The sequence below is a fragment of the Oratosquilla oratoria genome, chromosome 40 (genome assembly GCF_046742065.1).
Source record: "Oratosquilla oratoria isolate Oo_2021 chromosome 40, ASM4674206v1, whole genome shotgun sequence".
NCBI lineage: Eukaryota > Metazoa > Arthropoda > Malacostraca > Stomatopoda > Squillidae > Oratosquilla > Oratosquilla oratoria.
Genome location: NC_134816.1, coordinates 26,802,157 through 26,809,212, shown reverse-complemented (window position 1 = coordinate 26,809,212; position 7,056 = coordinate 26,802,157). Strand labels below are relative to the sequence as shown.

The 7,056-nt window shown below is 44.8% G+C and overlaps 1 protein-coding gene across 1 annotated transcript in view; it reads left to right on the top strand.

Moving 5' to 3' along the window:
- LOC143020724 (dopamine receptor 1-like) overlaps positions 1-1,294 on the top strand; it is a 389,347-nt gene extending 388,053 nt beyond the window's left edge. Inside the window, exon 10 of the transcript XR_012965927.1 lies at positions 546-1,294. The gene's annotated coding sequence lies outside the window, so the exon portion shown is untranslated. The remainder of the gene's footprint in view (positions 1-545) is intronic.
- The last annotated feature ends 5,762 nt before the right edge of the window (positions 1,295-7,056 follow it).

Sequence of the window (7,056 nt, the reverse complement as noted above, 5' to 3'; positions counted from 1 at the left end):
CATGCAGTGCAAAAAAGGATTAGGCGGGACGGCCTCTGTGACGCGCGCGCGCGCGCGTGTGTGTGTGTGTGTGTGTGTGTGTGTGTGTGTGTGTGTGTGTGTGTGTGTGTGTGTGTGTGTGTGTGTGTGTGTGTGTGTGCTCGCAAACTTGCGCGCGTATATGTATATTTACCTAATTGTATTTACCTAAATGTAATATACAGGAAAGGAACTATACTCATGAGTATATCTCCTATTTTCCAATTGTCATACTGTGTGTGTGTGTGTGTGTGTGTGTGTGTGTGTGTGTGTGTGTGTGTGTGTGTGTGTGTGTGTGTGTGTGTGTGTGTGTGTGTGTGTGTGTGTGTGTGTGTGCAAAAAATTTGTATCTACTTGCGTTAGAACATTCCAATAATTTGGCATGGATGTCTGATTTGTTTCCATTTAAGAACTTATTAATAACTTATTTTTACCTCTAATTTTTCAAATGGATTAAAATATGGATACTCATATCCACTGGAAACTTGTCATTTTCATCATTTTTCTCTTTTTTTTTTTTTTTTTAGCAAAGATGGTGAGTTAATAAGTTTTACAAGTCAGTGTGTACACTGAACGGTGGGAACATAATTTTTATAGTATAATTTAGAAAACCTATGTAGATTTGAAGACATATACACATGCAGTGTATTCTTCGTTCCATGTCAAAAAATCATTTCCCCAAGTGATAAGCTTTCTTCATTGTGTTGATATGTAAAACAGTATGCACATATATGATAATCATTGATATCATTACTGCGTTCTTAACATGAAATAGTCTTAAAATCTACTATCATGTTAGATAAGAGACTCTACGTATTCAAGGATTTAAACCTAAGAATCGTAGGTCCTAAGCGCAGTTTCTAGTCAATTTAACAGTGAAGATGATTTGTGTAAAAAAAGTATATACATACATTATATATATATATATATATATATATATATATATATATATATATATATATATATATATATATATATATTTCTTATGAAGGATCATGTTAAGTTCATTTTCTGAAATGAGCCCGCTCTTAACAGGACCTAGTTTTTTGAAACGACAGCCATTTTCACAATTGGCCGTCCGAATTATAGATATAACCAAAATAGCTGAGATATTACATGATATTACGTAAATATTTTTTAAGAATGCGCTAGACACTGAAGCATTACAATATTTTTTGTTTCTATAAAATGTTCAATTCTGGACGAGATTGTAAATTTTGTAATGTAAAAAAAGTAATAAAGTGGAAGAGAAGTGCAAGTTTGGTATTTCAGTAATTCCTTAAAAATCATTTGTGGTTACTTTTTCCTCTCAGTCTTAAAACCATTCTCAGACAACTGGTACAATATTTCGTCTGAGCTTTATCAAATACATATGTACAGTGTCATGGCATTGTTCCATTTTCTTTGTATATGTTAGTATTCATGTTTGTCTTTATTTCTCTTTGTCTATTTTTGTTTTTGTGTTTATCTTTACGTTTATATTTTGTCATGGTCTCATTAATTTTTTCCATTCTCTGTATCCCACTGATGTGCGAGGCGTTTAGGTTGAAAATTATTATTTTTTTATCCATTATTTCGTCTGTATCGGCTCCATCCCTTTGGGGAAGCCATAGGTCACAAACTCCTATGAGGTTTACTTGGTAAAATAAATATAACCTGTGTTAGGCCGGTAGTCTCTATGCCCTACGTTGGGCCGTCAAATGTTAGGCTGGAAGTCTGCCCAACGTTGAGCAACCAGTTAGGCTGGTTGAAGGCAAACTCTGGTGGAGAGTTGTGCCTTATTTGACAATGAAATGTTGGATTAACAAATTTTGGGCGCCAGTGGGGGGCGGGGAGGAACGAGAAAGCAAGGGAGGTGACAACTGTGCTTCAAGTCGTGTCTCCGGTGATCTGCTTATAGGGATCATAAAGGGGGGGGCGAGAAGCAAGGAGAAGAGAGCTAGACTCACGTATGCTGTCCGAGGCTATCTGTATCTTCGGCATCCGTACAACTCCTTATATACACGGGCAGGTCATAACCCGTGCTCCTAATTGTCGTGAGGTCACGTGTGCTGCGTGGGAACTCAGAAGCAAAAGGTTCTGACGCCGGTGACTCACGAAGATAGAGGGTAGGCACTCCTCAATGAATTCAGTGTTAGGTCACGGGCTATCCGAGGTGCAGGCCAGCCATGGCGGGCCGATACTGGCACTACACGTGTGTTTCTTGAAGGCAGCTTTGTGTGATGGCCATGCGGCAGACCCTAGTATTGTTTAGCGTATCCCATGGGGCCACTTGGGGATCAGCAAGGTCGTGAGACTCCGAGAAGAGATGAGGCGAAGGAGTGAGGACCGGTGAGTGAGGAAGTTAGGACCTGTCGTGATGACTACTAACACGCCCCCACGGAAGTCGAGGCTGGAAGTGGTGCCTCGACAAGAAATCGTCAAAAGTAGTTGTCCTCACGACTAGGTCGGAACTTGAAAGCGGGCTAGTGCTGGCCATGAGACTGCCGGAGTAGCAGCAGGTGGCAGTCCGTTTGCCACAGGGATGACGTCGAAGACGATGGTGCATCTCGGGAGGCTACTCAGGGGATCTCGTACCTGGAACGCGTCCTGGGATCACGGCATACGTTGGCATTGGAGCGTGGTTACATGGTTACATCTCCCTGAAAAGATAGACACTTGAGAATGGTCGTGCTTAGTGGGTGTTAGGCCGTCGGCAGACCTGGCAGTTAGCAATGGCAGTCGGCAGACCTGGCAGGCAGCGACGGTAGTCGAGCTGTTAGGCAGGCGAGCTGCCAGACGGCAGGCCTGGTAGGCGAACTGGCAGTCACGGTGGCAGGTGATTTGGCAGACAATCTGGCTGACAGTGATGGCAAATAACTGTGGTAGGCGAGAGTGTGGGGAGTCAAATTGTTAGTCGGCAGACGACCTGGCAGTCAGCGACGGCAGGCGAGCGAGCAGAAGGCAGACCTGGTAGGCGAACTGGCAGTCACGGTGGCAGGTGATCCGGCAGACAGTGGAGGCAGACGATCTGGCACCTGTGGTAGGCGAGAGTGTGGGTAGACATATTGTCAGTCGGCAGACGACTTGGCAGTCAGCGACGGCAGGTGAGCTGGCAGACGGCGGTAGCAGATAGCGGTGGCAGAGCTGGGGATTGGGGCCCCAAACATTGGGCAGCCAAATATTAGGCCTGTGGTCTATGTCCCACGTTGGGCCATCAAATCTTAGGCTGGTAGTCTGCCCAACGTTGGGCAGCCAGTTAGGCTGGTTGAAGGCAAATTCTGGTGGAGAGTTGGGTTTTATCTAACAATGAAATGTTGGGCCCCAGTTGGGGTGGCAGTGAAGGAGTAACGAGAAAGAAAAGGAGGTGACGACTATGTTACAAGACGTGTCTCCGGGATCTGCTTGTATGGATCAAAGAGAGGAAGGGGGTCGAGAAAGCAAGGAGAAACGAGCTAGACTCACGTATGCTGCCCGAGGCTATCTGCATCTTTGGCGTCCATTCAGCTCCTTATATACATAAGTAGGTCATGACCCGTGCTCCTTATTACCGTGAGATCACGTATGCTGCGTGGGAAGTCGGAGGCAAAACGTTCTGACGCCGGTGACTCACGAAGATAGAGGTAGGCGCTCCTTAATGAATCCAGTGTTAGATCACGTGGTATCCGAGGTGCAGAGCAGCCATGGCGGGCCGATACTGGCATTACACGTGTGTTCCCTGAAGGAGGCTTTGTGTTATGGTCATGAGGCAGACTCTAATGCTGGTTAGTCATCCTGGGACCCCACGAGCGATTCTCTCAAGAAGGCTTTGTTCCAAACGTGGGCCTCAAGGAAGCTCTGGGTCGCGTCACAGCTGGGCAGACGCGAGCATGTCCCATGGGGCCACTTGGGGGTCGTGAGACGCCGAGAAGAGGTGAGGCGAAGGAGTGAGGACCGGTGAGTGAGGAGGTGGGGACCGGTTGTGATGACTATTCCTAACCTGTAACTAATAAAATATACAAAGCTACTTTCTACACCTGCGTAGTGCTGCCTCTTTTCTACGCATGTACGAAATCATTTACAGTAATGTCGCGCTCGATCTCGGTCTCTCTCTCTACCCTAAAAGTAATTGGACTGTCTATTCGTATTGAATATTGATTGTGTCTATACTTGTTTTGTGAAATATATATTTTGATTTTTGATATGCACATAATTTCAGCAACATGTTAAGTAACAACAACCACCAAACCTAACCAAACCTAACCTAACAAAACCTAACCTAACCAAACCTAACCTAACCTAACCAAACCTAACCTAACCAAACCTAACCTAACCTAACCTAACCTAACCAAACCTAACCAAACCTAACCAAACCTAACCTAACCAAACCTAACCTAACCAAACCTAACCTGACCAAACCTAGCCTAAGTTAACCTAGCCAAACCTAATCTAACCAACCTAACCTAATAAAAACCCAAAATCGGCAGGTCACCGATTTAGACCAACCTTACCCTAGAGAAGAGTAGGGCACATTGCACTGCGAGGTAGACGGAAGGAGCCTGGGCACAAGGGCCTGTGTGTAGCAACCATCCTAATTTGAGCCTTTTTTTTTTTTTTTTTTTTTTACATTTCCGCCTCTGGGCGAGATGGTGGCCCAATCGGAGCAGGTGACCAAAATGATCCCATAACGGAAAAAGAAAAAGGAAATCCCAAAGGATCCACGGATTTTGCCCAAAATCTACAGGTCACCAATTTGGCCCAAACTTAACCCAGAGGGAGAGAGTCGGACACATTGCACCACTAAGTAGACGCTAGGAGGCTGGGCACAAGGGCCTGTGCGTGGTGACTATCTGAATTTGAGCCTTTTCTCCGATTTTTCACATCTCCGCCTCTAGCGCCCGTACTGTTACCCTGAGCGGTGTCTAAGTGGAATCCACAGGAGCCCTGGCGGCCCTCAACCTGTGGATGAGGTGGTGGCCAAATCGGAGCAGGTGACCAAAACAACCCCAAAAAATCACAGGACCCACGGATTTTGCCCAAAATCTGCAGGTCACCGAGTTTTGCCTTTCCGCCTCTAACGCCCGCACTATTGGCCTGAGTAGTCTCCAAGTGATATCCGCAGGAGCCCTGTGGCCCTCCACTTGTGGTTGAGATAGTGGCCCAATCGGAGCTAGAGGCTAAAATGACCCGAAACTCTCACAGGGATTTATAAGCGAAATCGTCAGGTCAACCGATTTGGCCCAATTCTGACACAGAGGGAGAGAGCCGTGTATAGAGCACTGTGAGGGAAAATCGATGTAAACATCACTCATGACTTCTCGCTAGAGAGGTTCCTCAAAGCCAGTGTGTCTTAACCTCACCACCTCTTGTAGTCAGGTCAATGTAGTGTAACACTCCCTATATTTATAGACTAGAGACAAGGATTACAGCTGCTAGATCACCACAAAGAAGAGAACGTTATCATACATCCCAGATAAGTTAAATAGCATTGTTCTAAGCTCCTGTATTCAGGTCTAGGTACTGTAGCACTCCCTATACCTCTGGGGACAGGGACTACAGTTTCTAGATTACTACAATGAACACTTCCCAGGTTAAGAAGCACTGTTCTAATCTCCTGTACTCAGGTCTAGATAGTGTACCACTCCCTATACCTCTGAAGATAGGGGTAAGCTAAGTCGAATAAATTCGCCTGCCGAGAAAAAATCCTGAAAGTATACGACCTTTCTCTTTGTTGACCAATCTTTAAGATACCCTTCATAAAGTACATGAAATATCTGAGTAACTTCTTTTTAAAGCAAAGATTCATGTGGAAGGTCCTTCTTCTGTGGACTCACCGATTCTCATGGGAAATAGTCTCGAAGTCTTCTTTCTCGAAGTCTTCTTTGGTTCAGATCTAGTGATCGTGCAGGCTAGAAATAATTCAGAATTAGCCAAGGATGGGTCATAAGAATCTGGCTTTTCACTCTAGGAGGCACTACCTTGGAATCAGTTATATCATTGAAGAGCACTTGAGGGGATAGGAAATCCATATGGGCCATAGAAACCTAGTCCCTAAGTAAGGTATGGTTCCAAAGTTCAATCCTCGCAAACAAATTAACGATTTCTATTTGGAATCTGAAAGGTCTCTACCTTTTCTTTTGTCATGATATTTACATTTCCCTGTGGTCACCGTTTTGTACAAATAATTTCTATGAGTGAGACTAAATACATATGACTCACGGAATCTGCCAATTGCTGTTATAGAATCCCTGCTTTTATGTACAATGTTTCCAAAGAGTTTAGTCTCCATATGTCATAGCCAAATGCATGAGTGCTGGTATCCTCTTCAAGATGTCCATACACTTTGGTCGATTCACTGAACTTCCACGGCATCTTAACCAACAGCCCTAGCTCCGGGGTTCTCAATCTACATTCACGTATACCCCGTAGTTATACACTACTGTTTCTTAAACTACTGGAGATGACCTCAACACTAAATATAATCGTTTTGCATTCCCTAACTGCTAGTGGCTTTTGGTTGGCGGTCCCTTTTATTGACCCTCGTGGCCAATTGAGTTCCATAAACCACAGGTTGAGAACCACTGCTCTAGATGAACGTAAAAGTCCAAAGACGTTTTTTTGTCGTGGTTTTTGGGACTAGTACCCCACCTGACCTCAACCTTGCAGGCACTCCGGAACAATTCATATACAAACGCAGGAGACAGTGTTCTCCACGTTGGGCCACTGTTGGGGGTAGTGGTACCCAGAGGAAGCTAAAGTCTCCTCGAAAGTGGGAACTGTTTCTTTCCATCAATCAGTCATCTACTCACAGGGCCTGAGGAGAACCATAACATCATCCGATATGTATGAACGTGGCACTTGCCGACAAGTCAACCGAATTAAACACCACAAATGAAGACAGAGGCTTTGTCAGTTCGATGTTTCCCTTGTTATTACAGCTTTTTTCAACCAGAAGTGTATTACAACACATTATATTTACACGACTCGGTGGCGCGGTTGGTAGAGTCTCAGACTCTCAGTATGGGAGTGCCGGCGGTACCTGGTTCGAATCCTGCCCAGGGCTGAAATTATTTCAGTATT